General features: G+C 49.7%; 1 long non-coding RNA gene across 1 annotated transcript in view; it reads right to left on the bottom strand.

Moving 5' to 3' along the window:
- LOC308193517 overlaps nt 1-12,709 on the bottom strand; it is an 81,950-nt gene extending 69,241 nt beyond the window's left edge. The window contains exon 1 of the long non-coding RNA XR_013949699.1: nt 9,407-12,709. This is a non-coding gene — a long non-coding RNA (uncharacterized lncRNA). The remainder of the gene's footprint in view (nt 1-9,406) is intronic.
- Nucleotides 12,710-23,095: the final 10,386 nt, after the last annotated feature.

Below are 23,095 nucleotides of genomic sequence, written 5' to 3'. Positions count from 1 at the left end.
CTTTGCAGTTGACGAGAAGGCCTGGGTGAGCGCGGCGGTGGCCCCGGCAGAGCAGCGAGGGGGCAGAGCCCTGCTGGGACCAAGAGGCAGCCTGGGCTCAGCCGTGCACCCCCCACAAGGTCCCTCCTGCCAAAACAGGTCCTCTTGCCTGCCCCACAGTCCCTTCGGGGCGCCCCAGCTCCCCCCATGTGGCACCTGCCAAATTTCCCCTCTCCCGGCTCCACAGACAGCTTCGCCCACCGCCGACCCCAGGTGATGGCACGTCACACTGCCGCTCATTGCGCCCCTCTTCCACGGCCGTGCCACGACGCCATGAGAACGGGAACACGCTCGGTTGCTGATTTTTGCTGACAGCCGACAAAAAGGAGCAGAGGGGGCAGTGCAGGGAGGAAGGCACGGGGGTGTTTTTCTTTCTGTGCTTTTGATTTTGCCTGGGAAGTCCAGAAAAGCTGCCACTGCCTCGTGCAAGGCAGCAGGGCCGGGTGGGCAGCCCACGAGCCCGGCACTGCAGCACGAGGTGCGGTGGCCATGCTCCATGCAGGGAGCCCACGTGCATGGTTTCATGCAAAATAAATTAATAAATAAATAAATAAATAATCCATCCTCCTCACTCGTTTCTGCTCTCCAACCCCTCCCCACGTGTCTTCTGCCATTCTACCTCCCGCTCCTTTCCCCTCTCCACGCTTTCCATCCCCGTGGAGCAGGACCAGCACACCGCGTGCTGATGAGCAGCGTGCAAGGCAGGGCTGCAGCAAACGCCTCGCCAAGCCCAGCCAGCGGCCCCGGCACCCCTTCCTCCCCCCTGCCAAGTTCACACGGTTTAGTATGCGAGCTTCCTGCCGCCTGCCCAGTCAGCTCGCTATTCATAGGCAAACTGCACTCCTCCGTTTGGCTCCCGAAGAAGAATAAGTATAAAAAGCACTGAACGTCTCGCTGCTGAGCCAGCAGGAAACTCAAACTGCTCCGAGCATGGGAACCAAGAGAACCGCTGCGGCTAGCACAACAGGTATTGTTTGGGAGGAAATCCCTGCAGCAGACACAACTGCCTACGCACACACACATACACTTAATACATATATGTATGTGCTTAGTAAGGGTACAGAAAAGGGGAAGGCTGAGGAAGTGCAAGAGGGCTGAAGAATAGATCAGCAGTTATGTCCAAGGCAGGGTAAGAGAGCTGCTCAGCCAAGCCAAACAGCTGCCTCGCTATCCCCGTAACTGATCTGTGAACCATGGGGGAGCTCAGGGCAAAGCGATGTCTCTGGGCTTGGTCTCTTGACCTCGGTTCTTGACAGGTCTTGCTGTGTGCCTGGTTTTGTTTGCATCAGGAGTGAGCTCATGAAGCAAATCTCCCAGCTGTGTGCACTTGCCATGTTTCGATTGCCATTGGGGAGTGTGTGTTTTTTTTTTTAACTGGATTCCTCTTGAACAAAACGAAAGCAGAAGGTGGGCTCCAGGGGTGCACCTCCTGCGCTCCAGCCACTAATGAACATCCAGTCCTTGGGAACCAGGACAGAGGTACCTGATGTAAATCCCCGGACACAGCAAATCCCCAGCACCAGACATCTGCCTCTAGAGATCTGCTCCCACTGCACCACACCAACTGCTAACATAGACACAGCCTGTCCATGTTAAAATGGAGTGGAAAAAAAAAAAAGAAAAAAAAAAAAAGAGAAGGAAGAAGAAGAAGCTTGAATTAAATAATTTCGTTTTTCACCAAAAAGGGAATAAAAGCCGTGGTTAAACAGCTCACAAACCCCATATTCACAAGGAGTCCTAACATTTGAGTTTGACAAGACTATGGTGATCTAGAAGCATCCGAACGATACCTGCCTTAAGGTCTTTCTGGACAGAGATACTCTCAGGAAATAAATCCAAGAACAGGTCATCCCACCCAACTCAGCATCCCCTGCAGCCATTTCGAGGAGCAACAGCTGTGAAAACCTCAGGTAAGACAATGTGTGACCCCACATCTCGTGACCATAAGGAGATGGCTAGAAGAGCAACACACATGCCTTGGAAAGTGAGAAAGCAAGCAGAATGAAAGAGCCAAGCCTCAAGTCAACATTAAAACATGCCAGTGACAGATCACCCGTATGGGATTGATCTTTGTTTCCCAAATACTCCAGACTGAATGGTGTTATGAAGACCACCAGCCAGAAGCTCAGCATTTACATACAGCCACACATCTGAACTGCCCTAACCTTTCTGCATCGGGATTTTACTCTCTGGAGTCAGCTGTGAAAGTCAGATCTGGACTGAGATCCAACGTCCTCAAACAGCTCCTTTTGGGGGAGAAGAGGGGAGTTGGCCTGGGGTTGTGTCCTAGCCCCTCTCTATTCACAGGACTAGGTGAAGGAGCATCTGTGCAACTGAGGTCGTTCCTTTCATAACGTTAATCAGTTTAGGGGTAGGAAAACTCAATGCAGTCTTGTTTTGGATAAATACCAAAAAGCATTTTGGGAATCTGGCCGAAACAAGTTGATTCTCCAGAGTCCATAACACAAGTGGAAAATGTGGGTAAGAGCTTACCTCTGCTATTAGTAGCTTTCCTGTAAAAGGTTTTTCCTGTGCTGTATGGGAGCTCCGAGGTACGTGGGGGCCTGTGCAGTGCCCCCTCTCTGGAAACCCACTGCAAAGTCAGGAGCTTGCTGGGGGGAGGAGGACCTGAGCTGTCATCCCCAGGCTCCCAGAGAAGTCCCTGCAAAATGCCCGCAGCTAACCCCATGCAAAATGCCCTCAGGCCCCTGCAGGTCCTGATGAGCATTCAGGGGCTGAGCAGTGGGCAAGGCAGCTGGTTTGTGCACAGATAGCCCGGGATGTACAGAGACTGAGCAGCCAAATGGAGTCAAGAATGGAAAAGTGCTCAGCCCTTCCTGGCAGAAGGGACAGTGTCCTGTGCAGGAGATGTCAGGCTGTCCCACCAGAGCTCCTCCTTGCCACCACCACCTGGAAGAACACAAAGCAGTGCCCGGGGAGCAGCAGCACCTTGATTGCCTAGCTTGCCAGCAGCACAGACAGCCATGACCAGGTCCCGGCTGGCAGCCGACGGGATGTCTGTCAGCAGCGCCAGGGAGAAAGGCCCCGCGTGTTTGCCGGTGTTTGTTAGGGGAGCCCAAGTCAGGGAACAAAACTGCGGAGCAAGACAATACTTCTAATTCGAAGGGGAACATTTCTTCCTCCATTAATTATTTCCCATGCTATTCCTGGCGGTGACCTTCGCTGGGAAGGAAAAAAAAAATCCCATTTGTTTATGTATCTTTTATCCAATTTCCTATACTAAAGCCTCTGGCTAGAATGAGTCACATTTATACCAGCTATCACATTATATTATGCTCTATTGGTGCTGCTACCTGTCTTCCCTTCCTCACCATTAGGGTTTGTTAGCATTAGAACAGGCAATTTGCAGCTACATTTAAAGATTACCTGCCTCGGCGGTGGTGCCCATCTGTGGAAGTAATACCATGAGGATTACATTCGAGGCTGTTGGCAAGCCGCCCCGGCTTGAAGGGAAATCATCCTGCTTCTGTGCAGGGAAGCATTTGCCTGTTGCAGAGCAGGTGCCTCTTCTCCGGCTGCTCACAATGAAATCCTTGGTGTACACCACTGGCCCCTCATGCAGCCACTCACCCACTTAGAGCTTTCTAGTGGGGCGACCCTCATGGTTCTCCTTCGGCATCAGCCCAAGCTCCTCCTCCAAGCAATGTACAGGGTTGGGAAGGAGCTCCAGCATGGAAATTTCTACAAGTCACCTTCCCATTTACACCCCTCCTAGAGGACTTCCCACGGAAGCAAGTGAGCTGGTCCTTGGTCTCCCATTTCGTTTACACTTTTTTCTTCCTCTGCTGTATAAATGATGGCTGAAACACACACATGCTCACAAAGCATCATCACCTTTCACATAAGGGGCACTTGCACGCAGGTTAGCTCCCAGACATATTTCTTGTTTTTTTCCATTGTGCATTTGGACTGTGGCAATGGTTGAAATCTCCTGTCAAAACTGAAGCCATGCCATGCCCAAAGATGCAGAAATGCCCAGGCAGCCCTATAACTGAAATGCTTCTAGCCTAAAAGTGAAGTTGGCAAAAGTCTAAAAGAAAAATGGTATCATTAGGGGTTGTAACATAACACAGTACCTGGAAAAGAGGTTGATCTTCATCCCACAGAATCCCCTGGAGTCCTAGTCAAAATGCAAGCATGCCAAAGAGACTGAACATTTTACTCAGACCCATCTTTTTGTATCCCACACAAATGTTGCAGTTATGCTTCCTCCATTGCCAAGAAACCCATGACGTGCAGCACGATGATGGGACAAATGCTGGTTCCAAATTCAGGGCTGAGGACTCATCCATTTCTGATGCTCATGGCATCCCAGGTAAGCCCGTGAAGTACGTACAAAATTCTTTTTTTAAGCAAAACAGCATCATGTACCTTAGTGTAAAAGCAACTGAACTATGGCAAATTGCAACAAGAGTGGCAAAAAGCAGGAGGGAAGGAAAACTTAAGGGTACTATATAAAAGTATTTTTATTCTGCTGGCATCCATGGAAGAGGCCATGGTCTGGAAAGGGCAAAATGTTTTCAACAGTCATTGTTCTTGCCAGTGCAGGTCTACTTGCTTTTCTGTGACGTGAGAACTAATCACTGTGCTTGAGGTAAACCACTTTCAGGTATCAAATTAAACAAATAAACCAATAAGGCACAAGAAAATAAGTAAGGTTTTTTTTTCTTTAAATTTACTGCTGCTGCTGCTTTCATTATACCACAGGCATGGAATATTTTCAGTACCTTTTTCTTATCTGGAAATAATAGATATGCACTACCTTCTGATGCAAAACCACCTCTTGACATTTGTAAGCTTTGTTGATAGAGGAAAGGAGGCACACAGGACCTCCTAAGCAAGATTTTATTCACAGGTACAAATCTTTATTCAGTGATGAATGAATCCTTTCAGAAACGCTAATATCAGCACTTACACAGCGTGGCCAAAGTAAACAGCAAACGGTTGGTTCATTATTCTTTTTGGATCCTTTGCCAATTTGCAGTTCTTCAGAATTAGTGTTGAAAAAGGCACTGTTTTGTTGGAAAAGAATGAAAATGCATTTCTGAACTAAACTCTACTGATGGGAATAGATGACGCACCAGCCCCAAGAGAGGGCTTCCCTGTGAACCCGACCAGGGTGAGAGGAGGAGGGGCAGTAAGGAGATGGAGCATTTCGATAACTTGGATCATATCTGACTGCTTGCATTCCCCCAGGAGATTTACTACTACTTCTGAAAGCAGCAGCCAAAAATATGCTTTGATGTATCTTTTATCTAGGGCTATCTAAATACCATCTTGATAAATTGCATTTGCGCAATTGAAGCACTGAAACAGAGAGGGTTTATGTTCCCCCTTCTACCATAGGCTCTTGGTGTGTCCTTGGAGAGGCAATAGGGATTGGTGTGCCTTATGAGTTGCAGTAAACTGGAAGCTGGCAAATGTCCCAATTTTCAAGAAGGGTAAGAAAGAAGACCCTGGTAATTACAGGTCTGTCAGTCTCACTTCAGTGCCTGGTAAAATTACAGAGAAGATTATTCTGGGAGTTACTGAAAAACACTTGAAAGACAACAGTCATTGGTCATAGTCAACACAGGTTCACAAGGGGACAGTACTGTTTAACAAACTTATTTTCCTTTTATGACAAGGTTACCCATCTAGCTGACCAAGGGAAGCCAGTAGATGTGATCTTTTTGGATTTCAGCAGAGCTTTCAATATTGGTTCTCACAGTATCCTTCTGGACAAAATGTCCAGCATACAGCTAGACAAATACAAAATACGACAGGTGAACAATTGTCTGATGGGTTGGGTTCAAAGGGTTATAGTAAATGGGGTTACACCAGGCTGGCAGCCAGTTACTAGTGGGGTTCCCCAGGGCTCCATTTTTGAGCCAGTTCTCTTTAATGTTTTTATAAAAGATCTGGACACAGGACTGGAATACATACTCAGTAAGTTTGCAGATAACAGTAAATTAGGAGGAGCTGCTGACTCCCTTGCAGGAAGAGAGGCCTTGCAGAGCGATCTTAACAAATTAGAGGGCTGGGCAATTACCAACCACAAGAACTTTAACAAGAGCAAGTGCTGGATTCTGCAACTGGGAAAGGACAACCCTGGCTATACGTACAGGCTGAGGGACAAGAGTGTCCAAAGGAGGGCTACAAAGATAAAGGATCTAGAGGGGAAGATGCCTGAGGAGCAGCTGAGGTCCCTTGGTTTGCTCAGCCCCGAGCAGAGCAGGCTGAGGGGAGGCCTCACGGCGGCCTGCAGCTCCCTCACGAGGGGAGCGGAGGGGCAGGCGCTGAGCTCTGCTCTCTGGGGACAGCGACAGGACCTGAGCATGGAGCTGTGTCAGGGGAGGATCAGGCTGGATGCTAGGAAAAAGGTCTTCACCGAGAGGGTGGTTGGGTACGGGAGTAGGTTGTCCAGGGCTGTGGTAGCACCAAGCCTGTCAGAGTTCAAAAAGCATTTAAACTCTCTCAGATGTATGGTTTAATTTTAGATAGTCCTGTAGTGACCAAGGAGCTGGACTTGATGATCCTTGCGGGTCCCTTTCAGCTCAGGATATTCTGTAACTCACCTGGGCCCCTGCCAGCCAAGCCGGGGAGAAACCACTTCCCTGCATGGCCAGCTGGAAGGAAGCTGTGCATCGTGAGATGGACAGCTCCTGCAACACTGAGTCCTCCTGAAACCAATGAAAACAAATTGACACTACTCAGATGCTAGCCGCCCTAAAATTAATCATATGATTCACTAGGAAACAAATTCTTCAGTTTAAAAGTTACCAGCAACAGTTGTCTCTTCTGGGCCTACTGCTCCCACAGAAGAGCCAAATAAAAGACCATTTGAAAGGTCATTGCTCGTTTTAACGTAAAGCAACTGGCTTTGCTTTGACTGCAGAGGAATGTGACTTAAATTAGGCCGGCTGACTGTGCTGAAGAGGATTACAGTTTCTCACATGTTCCTTAGCATAGCCCAACTACGGATGGTGACCTCTCTGGCTAAAACCATAGGAGGACATTCAACCCTGCCCTTGGGTATTTGCGCCCCTGAAGAGAAAATAGATGGAAACGGAGTTGCCAGAAGAAGCTATTGAGGGTATCAACAGGATTCCAGCAAAAAAACCAACTTCCTCAGATCAAAGAGGATGATTATTTCTCATTCTTCACCCTCCTCTGCCCTCAGGTAACTGAGTGCTGCTGGATTCAGCTGGGGAAGAAAGGGGGATGGAGCAGGAAGAGGTGATCTTTTTTGTTAAGGGAACATATACAACAAATAACAGCTGCAAAGGCTCCCCGGGGTATTGAAGACATTATAATTCGGGGGTTTTCTTCCCCAAATCAGACTTTAATGGGAAGCAACTTTCACCCTTTCTAAAGGAGCACTCTATACAGTAAGCTTGTTAAGCTTGGAAAGTGCTTTAGGAGCCCCTGGGATGAAAGGTGCTCTAGGAATGAAAGCTGATATTTACGATTATTGCTTGAAAGGAACAGAGAGGAACACTAATGTAAAATATGAATGGCTGCTAGTGCTAAAAAACGTGTTGTTGACTTTGTGCCAGGGAAGATAGTTCCAGCTCTCCAACCTGGATGACAAGGATTTAGGAGGTGCAAGAAGTGGAAGAGACTCCTGCAAATAACAGCAAACACCAACAGGCGTGATATGTAGGGCAAATAGGTGTCTTGTGGGTTTTTCTTTTCTTCCTCCTAAAGTGCAGGCCATATGATCTCTTTCACCCCAACTCAACCATCCAAAACAGGCACCCATTAACCACCACAGTAAGTACTGCTGCCCTGCACTCCTTTTAAAGGAGGAACCTCCTGATCCCTTAGGACAGAAGGGGAGAGACATATCCTTTGCAAGTGATCATATGTAATGGATTGGCCTGAGTAGACTCATATCTAATCTCACTTAACGTACTACAAAGCAGAATCAACTCCAGACTAATGTAAATTAAACTTCTCTGTTTTAGAAAGCTATGAGAGAAGACAATAAGGCTATCATGCTCTGCTCCTGCAAACACTACCTGTACGCTCTCAGCTTGCATAAATCTCTTCTGCTGATTTCACACTGGGCATCTGGCTCCCTGCTGGAGCACTCCACAGCTCTCAGGGAGGATGTTTTTCCATACAGTACCGGTACTGAGAAATCTTCTCCTTAGTCTGCAGGTCTTCCATTTTTTCCCTGACAAAAGCTAAAAGAAAATCCTTAGAAAGATTTCTGCTTCTTCAGTTCTTCAAAAACAAGCTCAGAAGTGACTGCAGAAGAAACCTTCACAGCAAAAACCCACAGGATCTCAAGAAGTGATTTTTTTTTTAATATAGCAGAGAACACAGCATGCACAAGAGGCTGAAAGCTAATACATACCATACACATTTAAATTAGATATAAGGTGCCTTTTTTTTTTTTTAACAAGTGAGTGTGATTAACCACAGCAATGAATTATCAAAAAAGGCTGCCTTCTCCAGATCTCAGGCTTCAAATGAAGATGGGATGCCTTTCAGATGCACACTGTCTCTAGGGACAGAGAGTCCATGCATTATCGCCCTACCCAGGCTGGCAACCCTCTAGATCACTCTGGGCAAGTCTGTAAACCCCTCCATGCACCATTTTCATACTTACTAACATGCATACGCCACTTGCCAGCTAGGGTAGCCCTGTGAAAACTTGCCCTGGGTCACTGGAGCCATGCCTCCCACTCTGGAGAAGCAGTTTCACCGAACCAACACCAAAGGGACTGGATGTACCAGCAGCCCCTTGCTGGTGCACAGCCACCGCGCTGGTGCAGCGTAAAGGGAGCGAAGGGAAAAACCCCCAAGAGCCCCGTGCAGTGTGTGCTGCTGCTCACGACTCCTTGCACCCCAGCAGGGACTGGGGTGCAGGGCACTCCTGCCAGCTCCTCTCCCTCCACGCTGTTCCCGTTTTAGGCACAGCCTAATGCTGATGAGTCTGTATTAGAAATAACAGAAAGTCCTTGGCCTTTTTTTTTTTTCTTTTCCTTTTCCCTGGAGCTATTTAGGCCAGCTCTGGCTGATCGTGCTTTCTAACTTAGACTCAGTCACTGCCATGGCAACCATTTCAACACGCAGTTCACAGACTGCCTCTGAGATGTACAGCCCCTCTGAGAAACACGTACACCTTGATGCTTCACGAGAGGCATTAAGAGAGGAGAACTATCATCTGCTACACTGACACATTTTTTTCTACCGTCTTACCTCTGGCAGCTCTGAATAGCTCATGACTTCTGTCCCCATTCCCTCCCCCCAAAATAGGTTCTTTAAAAATTGGCACAGATTTATGAAGATGAAAGAGAAAGGTGTAGGAAGGGAAATGCACTTGGAAATTCCACTGTCTGGCATCCAAACTCACCCGTGCAAGAATGCGGCAAAGCCTGTCCTTTTACTGCTTTGAAGGAAATCCTGTTTTGCTCTGTTGTGTCACCATGGAAAGGGAGAAAGCTTCTGGGGCTTGCTTTCGGTTTTGCTCAAACCCCAGGAGAGATGGCAGCCAGGAAGCAGGGTGGGTGCTGCTCTTCCCTGTTTGCAAAATATTCCGGCTGTTTACAAACACAACTGTCCTGCAGCATGCAAAACCAGATCTGTGCTTGTCCACATGCAGGGAGCAAGACTCAGACGGCACTGGCAAAGCATCTGTCTGGAACATTTGCACCCATTTTCCCAACTGCCAGCTCCGAGGACCTTGCTCAATATCGAGTAACTAGGTTTGCTTTTGACTAGTCGTGATGCCTGGTCCTGACACCCGGCTGGCACAGGAAGGTGCTGCAGCGAGGTGCTGCACCGTGTCTGCCGTGCTGGTTACCAGCCACAGATCATTTATTCTGCTCACACGTAACATGCTCTTCTCCCCAGTGCAGTCAGAGAGGAGGCTCTGACTGCTAGCATCGCAGTATAAAAAAAATCTTTATTCATTTCTTTATGTAATTGTGGCTGCCCTGTGGAAGAACCTGACTGCACATCTTGAATGTTTTCTTTTATGTGTTTATGTGTGTAGGTTTCAAATACATATGTATATAGTGTGTGTAGTGTCATGCTGACCCTGATCAGGTGTAATTACACCATCTGTTCCTTTCTTCCCACCTTTTTCTGCATTTATATCACTGTCCACTGTCAGCTTCTTGTGGCCAGCAGCCACAAGCAAGACCTGACCCCACCCTACCACCTACTTGCCATTAGGCAAGAAAAATGCTTCTGCTACTGACCAAGGGAGAGGAGAAATCCAGGTGCACCCACAAACAAACACAAGTCAGTGCACCCAAAGTAACCTGGGTGAAACCTCTGATTTCGGTTTGAATGTACCGCCCAGTCCCCTGATGTCAGCCATAAGAGAGCACCCTCAAACACGATTCTTCACACTGCTATTTTCTGTAGGAACAAAATTTGACAGAGACAGACCAGAGACAGCAGCAGTCCCTAAGGCAGGCAGATAAATCTGAACCAGTAGGTAAATAATATATTGCACTTGCCTTTGCCCTGTTATTTTAATGCATGCACATGCAGGCACACACGCTATTTCATAAGCCCTGCATATGCACTTCTCAATCAAGTATCACTTATATATACCATCTTCCACTGAAATCAAACCTCTGAGATGGCTGAAGTTAGGAAACACGTAGTATGCTCAGAGAGAAACATCATGTATAGTCTAGCAAATCTCGGGGACTTCTCGACTGCGAATAGACTGCCTGGGGGACCCAGAGCCTCAGCTGTCCTTTCTAATCTGCTACCTAAAGTCAAGACCAAGGTTGGCAGGAGGAAAATATAGGACACAAGCTTTTAGCCCACATATTTTAACGTTAATGCATTCCTGTAACTATAATAAGCACGGACAAAATTATGATAGCTGTGAGACTGGGAATACTGTCTTTATGGCGTGTGTATACCATTGGCCTGATACTTCACCGAGTCAAACTCCTACAAATCACTGCAATGACTTTTGCCACACTCCACTTTCCCAGCGTGTCCTCTTCTGGCAGCCTCTCACTCCTCTGTGCATAAGGAAGTACTCTTAGCCCTTGTTAGAGAGGGCACAGGGACAATGGCTAGAAGTGAAGCTGGAAGAGTCTTCCCTTTCCCATATCCCACATAAGGTAACTTGTTAACAGACAGACTGGCAGCATCTAGAGCAGAAAATCAAAGCAGTGAACCAGGGCACAGGCAGAGGAACTCGGCCGTCCCTACCTCCAGCCCTCAGCACAGCTCTGGACAGTTTTTGCCCAGGCCACCAAATGCTCCCCACAGCATTCCCAAGCACAGTTCAGGAGTTAGCATGGGTAAGGGACTGCCCTCAATGGGTGGTTTGTATGTGGCCACGGGATTTAGGAGGGCACGAGAGTTTATCTGTACCACCGCGGACGGTGTTCTTCAGCCAGAGCGCAGCTCCTGCCCCTGCCACCCTACTAGCACAGACACCGCCGTTACACCCACGTGCCACCTAGGCCTGTGCCTCGGGCTTCAGCCAGCCACCCAGTTGACCTGCCTCTGTTTTGATGAAACTGGGACACGTCCCTGAGCCAGCTGCGCAAACTCTCTCCTCCACTTTGCTCCAGTGCAAAGTCCAATGAGCCAACTTCAGCTACAGGTGGCTCGGACCGGCACGCTTGACGCTGTAGAGGAGAAGTGGAGAAGTGCTGACAGAGTCCGTGCCACCTCCCAGCTGGGCACCGAACCTTCCCGGGCAGCATCTCACCCTGCTTTGCCCCACCAGCACAAAGCCCACCGGCTGAGCTTAACCCTCAGTGGCTCCTGGGCGTACCCGAGTCATAGACAGGGGGCAGGCGGTGCTGTGCTTCCTGATGGCCAGGCCAGCCGTTCAGGCTGGTCACAGGTCCACCCTTCCTCTCTTCTGTGAATATAAACCACACCATTCAATGGTAGGAGAGCAGCAACGTTCGCTTATTTTGTTTTCACGCAGCAGTCTAGGCAGCGTGGCTTCTCTCCACGGTACCGAGTTGAGGAAAGCCGTGCAGAAACCCGCATCGTGCACTCTGCCCATTTGCTTTGGAATCCAGTGTTAGGAGTTGTCCTGCTTTCCGTCAGGAAATTTAGAGGATGTTTCTTACTTGTACTTACAAAATACCAAGGTCCTGTTATGCTCCAAGGGAGGGCGCTGGCATGGGAGAGAGCTCAGGACTGTTCCACTGGGGCAATTCCCATCTTCCCAAGCATATCACCAGAGATTGCAGACAAAAGCAAACATTGCAAAAATCTGTTAGCGTTAAAGCACAGAAACTGCTTGAGTGGGTTTTAACCCTTTTTCTTCTTCCTAATAATGAGTTTTTTCTTTTTTTTTTTTTTTTTACAAGCACGCTCCTGGAATGAGAAGCCTCATAGTTTGGGGATATGTTCACGCTGGGAACATTCACGTGACCTTTCAGATCACATTCCTCCTATTTATAAGAGTATTAGTCATCAGCTTAGAGAGCAGAACTAATACCATGTTTGTTAAATGACTAAATGTGCACTATGAATAACCAGCGGTGGGTATTTAAAACCACAGCTCTATCCAAGAGCACACAGAGAATCCACAGCTAGCACATGTTTAGACAAAGTGCAAATAATAACACTGCACGTAAAATACATCTGAAAGGCAGTTTGAAGGCAGTTCCCCCGCAGGAAACAAGGGCTAAATTCACTGAATAGATTGTTTTCCAGAGATAGCTCACCTAGTTATCCATATAGCAGAGCTGGCAACAGAGCATGACAGCTGAGGAATGAAATGCGATGGAGCACAACTCCCCTGTGCTGGAGCCTGGCCACGACGCTACGCAGAAAATGTCGGGAGCGTCCTGCTGTAAGTTTGCAACTCTGTCACTGGCAACCCCGAGGTTTAGGAGCTCTGAATAATGCCCAACTTGCTAACTAACGTTGCTCAACTTAGCTTGAGGGAAAGCGCAGTACAAACCGTGTTCACTATTAGCCCCGACACGTTTGCAAGTCCCAGCCAATGTGAGCAAGCTTTCCACATCCCAGGCCCTACCAGTGCCTGCAGCACGCTGCCACAAGCACTATCAGTTCCTGGGGCAGGAGGCATGGCACTTGCCAGGCACCCAGGGCTTCCCTGCTCTGTGTGTGCTGTGTGGGAAGCACTTTGCAGAATGAGATGAATGCAGTCAGTGCACTCGGACCACTCTGGTGAAACCAAACGAGAGCAGGTATCTGGCAGGAGCACATCTGGAGGAGAGGAAGAGTGAAGGACAAAGACATGGGAGGAACAGGAAGGTGGAAAGTATAGACAGCAGCATGAAAAATGGAGAGAGACAGCAAGCTACGTGCGCTCCCTAAAGGGAACACAAGCACACTGGGGCTGTGAGAGCTCCAGGTTTCTGACGGGGGGATAAGTGGAAGTGGGAATACCGGTGCAAGGAATTTAGGAGGACTCTGAAGAACGATGTGCTGGAACACGAAGAACTGCAGGACCTGAGCTCCCACCTGCTCCTCAGTTTAGTGCTGATGTCCAGTGAGGCACTGCCACGCTGCACGGGATGGCGTTGTGAAGACACTGGGGCACCTGGGTGCACCACGCTCCTGGCCAAACCTTCCTGGGGCGAGGACAGACATTACCAGCAAGAGGCACGTGGCTGCAGCCACGTGGCAACTTCAGGGAGCCGCCCCCTGCCAGCAAACCTTTGTGGTGTCAACACAGCCAGAGGGAAGAAAACGCCACGCTGCAGGCCGCGGCCGAAAGGCTTGGTGGGAGCGTGGCAGCTAAAGGTGCAAATATCACTTCCTTATTGCAGCCTCCGCGAGCGGCCCTGCCTGTGCAACACAGAGGATGTTTTGAATGGCAGTGAATCATCTTGTAATCACGGCTGGTGTGTCCCGGCCTCGGTGTATCACCAGGCCCTCCTCTGGGTCAAGCAATCACTTGAGGGTGAATCATCGCCGCACAGGTTTCTCCTGGCGCAGGCGGGCACGGCAGCGAGCAGAGCTGCCTGCAGCCTGCGTCAGCCAGGCCGACCGAACGGGCTCTCACCGTCCTGCCCGGCAGCCCGGGGGGCCCGCGGGGCTGCTGCCTGCGGTGAAGCATCACGGACCCGGCAGCACGGAGAGCCCCGCAGACGATGTGCTGGGCCGGGCTCTAGGCAGGAGTCAGACAGCAAACCACTAACCGCCGAAGTGATCACTGTTTCCTCAAAACCTGCTCGCCTGTCACAAGGTTGGCGCTTCTCCAGGTTAGATCGATGTCGGCAGCGAGCCGGGGACCCCCGTCACAGAATCACTGAGGCCAGGAGGGACCCAAGGAGGTCACCTGGTCCGGGACCCCACTCCAAGCCAGGCTGTGAGCGCCCCGCTACTTGTCCAAGGTCTGAAACACCAACACTGCAGAGAAGGGAACCCCATGCAAGCCAAGGGAGCACGTCCAGGTATGGGGCCCAGCTGAAGAGAGAGCACGAAGGGAGAAAACAGCAACGTCAGGTAGTACCAGAGGGCTGCAGGACAGACAGAATAAACTGAGGGGAAGAGCAGCAAAACCATCGGGGGAAGGACAGACAGCACGTTTGCTTTTTCTGCAGACAAAATGGAGGCTGGAAGGGTGGCATGCGGGCACTTCTGCTTTCTCCCTGCTCGCGGCACGTGCCGCAGGGCTCCTGCAGCACGAAGGAGCCACCTCCTGACACCAGCGAAGCCCAGGCCGCTGGACGGGGCAGCCAGGCCTGGCCCCACCTCGCCTGCCCAGCCCTCGGGAGGCTGGAGGCAAGGGGTAACCCTCACTCGTGTCTGGGCCAGGTGGGGGAAGGGTTTGCCAGGTCTCACCCCCACCCTGTTGCTAATATCAAGTAATAATAGTATTTAGCACTTCCATAATTACCTTTGCACTCTGGTATCACAGGCACAGCTGAATTGGAAGTCATTAAGATCATTATAATGGGCTTCAGTGGATCCTTTCAGTTGGAGGCATTATTTAGCCAGGCCTCATTTTCGTGGTTATATCTGAATAAGCACTATGCATTGAGGTGAGGTTCACAGATGAGACACTCCTGCATAAAGGCAGTCTCCTACTTGCAAAAGCAGAGTAATGTCATTATGCATCATGTTTCACCAGACTTCAAAATGCCGAGGAAGGTAAGTCAGGTTGTAACCGGCTCCACCTATGACTTGTAGGAGCTGCGAGGCTCTTCCCATGGACTGGCACTTGGGAAAGGTCTGCTGTGAGCTCCTACACATGGCAGTCATTTCTCAGCAGCTGCCGTTCTGGAGGCTTTGGCTGGTCAATACAAGTAGCCACCACAAGCAGGTGTCAGCTCAGCAGTTCTTCCCCTCTTGGTAAGGAGGAAGGAGCAGGAGGCCAGCAGCCCTGGGAGCACCTTGCACGGGGAACAGGAGAAGCGTGCTGACCCAGTGAAGGTGCTGGCAGAGAGCTGGGCTGCTGCCCTGAGCTCAGGCGGAGGGGCACATGGACATGAGACTGTGCTGGACTGGCTGCTGCTGGGGCTGGTGAGCAGAAGTGTGGTCAGGGCCCCCTGGCAAAGAGGGACCTACTGATCCTACGTCTATTCTTGGGCATGCTTCTTTGTATGGCCTTTAAATAAGGAAGTATTAAGTGCCCCTTTAATTGTGGGCACCTCATTTCCCTGTTCAGAAATGCAAATAAAGGCACTTAACTTCTCCCATTTTTGTTTGTCGTTTATATTTTGGCTGGGAATCCCTTGGGAAAACATCAAGGGTTTCTAGGTGTTCCTGTCTTATTAATAATAAAAGTAATGTGCTGGTTTTGTCATTAGAGAAGAAGGAAATGTTAGCAGACGGAACAAGCACTTGTACTGCAATTTCTTATGTTTAGAAAAAGAACAAAAAGATAATGGAGCGTAAGACTTTGACCAAGAGCAAAGGTAAAATCACAGCGGCTGACTCAGTGCAACAGAAAGGACTTAACATAGTTGGCAACATTTCAGCCTTCTCAGGAACTTGAACATGGGAATATGTTAAAAGCAGTATAACATATCCACAATACCAGCATGAAAATAAAGGTAACTGTTAGGCAAAAGCATTATTTTCAATAGTATGAAAGTATTTCTAGCACAAGCACAAACTTGGGTTTGTTTGTTGGTATTCAGTTACTGTCAACATTGCAAATAAGTACAACCAACCCAGAGAATCCAGCCCTGCACCGCTGTCCCCAAACACAGAGAAAATGTCAGTTGCTCTCCTAACGTTCTTGTGACTGAACTGTTCAATCCATTCCCCAGAAACAAGTGAAAACACAAGACCCAAACAAGCTTCAGTGCAGTTTAGAAATGCAGCTGAGGCACAAAGCTGCAGCTCTACTTGAAGACAAGCTAGCTGTTATAGAAAAAATATAAAAAACATCGAAAAGCAGTGATATTTCCTGAGCTCTGGCTGTATCTACACTGTAAAGGAGTTTCCCATGCTGTTTCCTTAATTAGCACAAATATGCTGACAACCTTCTCCATGCTGAAATCAAGCCATAGGCCACTAAAAAGTTTATCTATCTGTGCATCCAAATTTACCACGTGCTGAGCCGACATGTTCCAATGCTGTAATCAGTACCCAGATTATAACATAGCTTTGTCATGCATCCAGTTGCTGCAACAGACTTTGATGTCCCAATATGAAACCTATTTGTCCTGCAGTCAGCAAATACGGAAAGCGCCAATATATACATTCGATGTTTTGCAGGTGCTGGGACTGTGTGCTGGCACTTACTGGATCATGTTGACCACCGCGTGAATTTAAAAATATGACCCAGTTGAATTAGAGAAATAGCATGATCTGAAGGCCAGATTCTAATCTTATTTAATCTGAAATAAACATGGAATAACTCATTCGGCATCCAGTAATTTACTCTGGTTTCACCATGGAGTGATCAAGGCCACTGTTATCTCTTTACACAGTTTGACCTGAGTTTAGTCCTGTCAACAGGACATGTTATAATACGATCATGCGGCAGTCAAACAGAAAAGACAGCATGCCAATACGGTAAATATTGTAGTACCAGCCCTGGGGAAGAGTTTAGCAACCTTGTGACAGGTAGGGTTTAAATGTGTGAACCCTGAGCCTCGCTCCCGAGACAATTTTTGCTTTGTTGGTAACGCAGCTGGCAGGACTAATTCCAAAAGCAATTTATGCCTGGCCAGCTCATAGCTAATTCTGAGTGAAAGCTGTGACAGCTAACGCTGTTTCCTCCCGGCCAAGGCAGCCAATTTTCTGGGACTGGTTCGGTAAGGTTGCTGCCTGCTGCCTGGACAGGGCCCTGCAATGTGCGGGTGTGACCGGTCGGAGCCCTCCTCCCAGCCCCGGCTGTCCTGCAGCGGTGCTCCCCCGGCGCCCTGCACCGCGGCTTCCAGGAATCCACCTCCGTTGCTGCTGGTCTGTGGCGTCACGGCCCAGATCTTCCCAGAATCGCTTGGCACCGGCGTGGCCAGACAGCATGGCAGGTGGCCCTGCCAACAGAGCTGCTGCTTGGAAAATCTGCCCTGTGGACGTAAGCTGAGCATCTCACCATCACCCGCTGTACCTCTTTTAGCTGGATACAAGGTCACAGTTGTGAGAGTAACATCAATGTGTCTTTGATGACAATGACATACATTACCCATAGTTTCTTGCCAAAAAGAAAAAGAATGCCAGAAAGTGATGCCCCGTGAAGAACAAATTAGATCTCATCCTGTATCCCTTCACCCTCAGAGAAGGGCTTTGAATGTCACTGACTTCGGAGCTGAAACTGTCACCCGGCCCACAACGAATGAAGCCAGGGTGACAGCTAGATTCGTTGCCTGCCTGCTGAGGGAGCTGTTTTCTTCCCTGTTTTATTTCAGGCCATTTTATCCGTTTCAATAATTGCTCTTCAGTACCATAGAGCAGCTTTAGGACACAAACTTGATGCCATGCTGAGATGAAATCCGAAACTACTGGAAGCCCGGGCCTAGGCAGAGCAAGTTGCATGATTCAGTAATGCAAACTAAGCCGAGCAGAGTCTCCTCTTCCCAACCCCATTCCTTCTCCCTGAAAGACGGTTTGCATGTTTTACCCGAATGGAAGCCCCAACCTACGCATCAAGAAAACTTGCCTGCTCTGGGCTGTGCGTCAGCACGAGCCAGAGGCTGTAAGTCAGACAGCAAGCAGGCAGTCAGCTCACTCGGGAAGGCTTCCCCGAGGTTCCCCATTGTGCTAAAGCAGCAGAAAAAAAAACATTCACCCCAAGACTGACATACCTTTGCCTCCCACGGAGCTCTGTACAGATCACGATTGCTCATATTTAGAGAACAGAACCCTGCAAGCCTAATATCATTTACACTGGTTTTACATGGGTTTCTTTGCCTCCTTTGGAAATACCCCATCTTTCTTTGGTGTTGCCAAGATCAAACCTGGCTCAGTCAGCAACTCTGAGCACTGTTAAGATCTGAGTCTTTCTTCCCCGAGAAAAGGCCAAAAGCTGCTCTTCCTCTCACTCAGTTACTTCCCACAGAAAATATAGTTTGAGAAGCTCACAACAGGAAGGCACAGGCAGCTTGGAGCCTCCAGACCATTCACTGAACACAGGCAAGCGCCACACAAACTTGCCCCGCAGCCCCACTGCTGGTGGGCCTGACCAGGAGGAACCACCAACACAAGTGAAAGCTTCCACAGTCCCCTTTCTCTGGAGGGTTTCTGCTGCACTGCCATGGCTAAACTGATGATTTAGGATGTTGAGGTCTTCCCGTCTAGAAATAACTCCATAAGCACCACACTTGGCACGTACTGCACTGGAGCTGGCATCCTGTTTTCTAGCCCTTGCCATGGCAGCTTAAAAGAAGTTTCAGCCCGCGCCCTGGTTATAAACTCAGCTCAGAAAAACACCAGGTTTTAGTTTGCTGGCAGAAGGCCAACAGGCCTGACCTTGATCATTAGCTGTACAGGCATTACACTAAAGAACTATAGTGCTAAGACAGAAAATGCACAAGACTGATGGCTTGAGAGCAGTCCAGGCCCATTTCTTACCCCACGGGCAATGCTGTGACCAGTGAACATACCACGACATGCTACACAGAGAAAATCTCCTTCCCTGACAGTGCGCAACCCTGTGCTGTGGTACAAGCCTGGAGCAAGGATGTACAGAGAGCTTTGGAGGCAGGATTGCTCATTTATTTATCACAAAACTCAGATGAAGTTGTACGACTTATATTGCTATAGGGCAAGGAGTGGAGGCAGACAGACAGACTTTTTACATTTCCAGTAGACTCGTTTTAGCAACTGATGACATATGGGAACAGGATTCTCCAAATTTCCCTTAGCTCAAGAAAATGAACTCATATTTCCCCATGTCTCATTAGTTCTGCAGTCAGCTCCTGAACCTAGTCAGGCGCTATTTAAAGCCCCAGGCTCCATATGCCTCTCAGCTAGTTCTTCCCTGTGCCTTGCCCCCAAAGGGAACAAGACCCTAGCTTTGGGAAATCATTTTCCATAGAAGCTGACTGAAATATCTCCGTTCTTCCCCCAGAAATTAGGTGTGTCTAGAGCCAGGGGCTTGAATTTACCAGATCTCAAAGAAATAAGCTGCTTATGCAGGTGAAATTTGACAGAGATAGTGGAAATAAATGGCAGCTCGATATTTGAGGAGTTTCTGTACACTGTTTCGCTTGCGTCTACTAGTCCACAGGTGCCCTACAAGCTAAAGATATTTCAGCTGACTTGTTTTTTCATGCCACCCTCACACATTTCTAAAAGCATCTCTGCAGATCACATGCCAGCAGGTACTGACTTGCTTGCACACAGCCCTCGCAGTGACTGTGCCGCACACACGCTGCGCAGGTGAGCCCTGCAATGCTGCCTGCGGATGCGGAGCCATCGCCCCACCCGCGCGGTCACGTTCTCCTCCGCGTAACCCCTGGTACGGCCCTGCGCAACGCCCGGCTGCTTTCAGATGGAAGCCTGCTCTCCCTCTCCTCCGCCCCTCTGAGCTCAGCAATCGGGAGCACGGAGGAAAACTCGTGGCCACGTAAGCTCGGGATGAGCAAACAGCCAGCCCACGCTCTGTCCGGCAGCGCTGATGCCAGGTTACGCGGGGACATGGCAGCAGAGCCCACATACCGCTGCTGGGCTGCGAGCACTTCAGATCCGACTGACTCGACTCAGGAGACCGAAATATAAACAGTACTTTTCTGGGAGGAGCGGCTCGCATCCAAATACTCCCCCATCTTAGTCACAGGTTGAAATAAATAAATAAACAGAGGCCTACTAATCTCGCAGCTGGCCCGCTCGCAGCCATGTGACTGGCGCCAGCCCGCACCCTGAGGTGAAATATGGGCCCAAAGGCCGGCTCCTGGCTTCGGGCAGCCCAATGGCACAGGCGGGACGTGAGGCAGCCCCTAACTGGGCAGGCGTAAGGGAACACCCACCCGGCAGAAGGCAGAGCCCAGCTGCACGCCACCTGCTCCATCGCACTTACATCAGGGAAATACTGAGGGGGGCCAGGACGCATTTAACCTAGAAATCCTCCTGTGACCACGTGGACCCGAGGTGAAGCAGAGCAGATCCGGGGCCGCTCTCCATCCCGCGCAGAGCAAAGGAAGCAGGGCCCACCGCGCTGTGGGGACCGGGGGACCAGGAGGATGGAGGTGATGGCTGCCTCCTTCCTCATCCCTCGGTGAGTGCTGGGAGCCAGGAGGGAACCGTGGGGCAGCATCAGTCCAGATTTGCTCTGCTTCTTGTCCTCCTTCCCGCAGCATCTGCAGTACGGAGAGCTAAGCGGACCTTGGGTCAGCACAGCACAGCACTCACTGTGCTGCCTCGTGCGCTGCGAGTCTGGCCCAAGCTCCCGCGCGTGCATGAAACACAATCCCGGCATCAAATGTATTCCTCCTCTTAATCCAAGCTAGAAATGGTTCCTCAGCCTACAACCTCACTAGGCTACATTAAAACATCTAAGTATAACCAGGAATGCAGCTGGAGGAAAACTTCAGGACATTTAAGCATAGGGTGAGCAACCACGAACATATATTTTTATAAGAGCTATCCCAATGGGCTCCGAGAGCTAAGTACAGTATATCTGCCTGTTGCTAATTATATTTACTGTGGGTTTTTTTTCATGCTGAAGATGAGTCAGAAAAAGAAAAAAGTCCTTTATTGTTGTGGAAGCAGAAGGATGTCTCCTGAGGGTGTATGTAATGCACTACTGTCACGGCATGACAATGGAAAAACTGACTGCTGAGCCAACCAAACCCCCATAAATACCTAATGATATCTCTTCTGGCCCAGATTTCCTGCAAGTCGGTGCCTGAACTGCATACAGAATGACAATCAATATGAAAGGATCTCTCTTCTCAACAGAGGCAGAATTTAAGAGCCCAGCTGAGCATTATATTCCCGTTCATACAAAGGGATCCTTTCAGAAGTCTGTCACAATAACCTAAAGGTGGTGATCCAGCAAAAACACTACCAGGCCTCTCCTCACCCTCTCCTCAACGCCTCCCACCATTAACACGGAGAACTGGCTTCAACGAGCAGGCATCATTATTAATTACAGCATTGTTATGCAAACAAAGCGTGCCTAGAGATGCATCAGGTCTGCATTCACATGGGACAAGAGCAAAATCTTCTTCCTTTTTCTTCCACTTCTTCTGGCGTGGGTAACTCCACCGCCTCGTTTAATCAGCTTGGAAGGCGGCCGAGCCAAGCACCTGACCCAGTTATAGGTATGTGCACAGGGACAGCGAGCCCATTGTGAGAAAACAAGGCCTTAGCACATTTCTCTGGCCGCCTGCCAGCCTCAGCACATTGGGCAAGTGACTCTGCCCGGCCACCGCGGTTACATCAGTCACCACCACCTCCCTGGATGTCATGGCACAGGAAGCGGCTGCCAGGAGAGAGCGAGGCAGCCACCGGGTTTTGAAACTGGCTTTCCAAAAAAACATTACAACACCCTTGCTGATTTCCAGTGGGTTTGTTCAGTTCCTCCCTTCCCGTGGAGACCACACGGATGTTGAAAGGGCATTTCACCCTGCCATCGAAAGGCAGGCTTTTGGGGCCGTTTCCCAGTTTACAGCGAGGGCCAGAACCAAACTCACAAGCTGCTATTTAGGGGAAAGAAACACAGATACACTTTTATTTTTTTGCAGAGAGCAAGTGTCTGTGCTGCTCCTTCCCAGCACAACCGGGAGGCAGGGCTGGAAGGCTCCTTCCCAGTGACTCCAAAGCCCCCGCTGACCTCTCCCCCCTGCCCTGCTCCCCGCAGGCAGCTCAGACCCAGACCGGTGTTCCCTGCCTTCCTGAGGCACCGGGTCCCAGAGGCGCAGGCTGGGACTGACAGCACCAGGGATGCGCGCGCTGCCTCGGACAAGGCTGGCTGGAGCAGCGCCGCTGGCAGAGCCCACAGCCAAATTCCACCCTCGGCTATTGCCCAAATGTAAATTTAGGGCAACTCCCCTCCACAGCGGTGACCCGGGACTTGTCCTGTGGGAGGGAGCAGAGCAGAATTTGGACAAAGAGATGGTGCTTTAGGACAACCATTCAGGGCTCGGGTGTGAGCACAATCACCTTATAAGAGAGCAAAATTGGCAAATGAAAATATTGCTCCTGGCACGCGAGTACTTCCATATTGATTCAACACTTAAAAATGCACTGAAGTGCGGATGCCCTTTCTTCAAACCCTCCAGCAAATTCACTTTCTCTCTTGGCACTCTCTCTCTCTCCTCACTCCTCAGCTAGTTTACCCTGATGGCAACAGCTCCTACCTACATCAGCTTCTCAACTGCTGGACCCCGCTGATCTCTGTGCTGCCTCCTCTCATTCCCTTTTCTGCTTCACCTCCTATTTAAAGTGCTTCTAGAGGAGGAGCTGAAAGTTCTCCCCTTCCAAAACAACTGCTCTGCAACATAATACACCACAGGCCTGATTATCCTGGCGAAAGTAGGGAGAAATCCTTGCTGAGGTCTTGGTCTGGGAGGGGACACAGAGTCATGCCTCACGCTGCTCACCTGCCCCTGGCCCTGCCTGCCCTGGGACAGGAGCCCCCGCAGGACTGCAAGCTGGCCAAGTCGGGGTAGCTGTTCTCAAGTCAGAGGCTCCGCAACGATTATTTGGCTTCAACATATCATATGACTTT

The sequence above is a fragment of the Anser brachyrhynchus genome (genome assembly GCF_964034855.1).
Source record: "Anser brachyrhynchus genome assembly, chromosome: 3".
In the NCBI taxonomy this organism is placed as follows: domain Eukaryota; kingdom Metazoa; phylum Chordata; class Aves; order Anseriformes; family Anatidae; genus Anser; species Anser brachyrhynchus.
The sequence above is the reverse complement of the archived record's forward strand: the minus strand, read 5'-3'. Positions and strand labels throughout refer to the sequence as shown.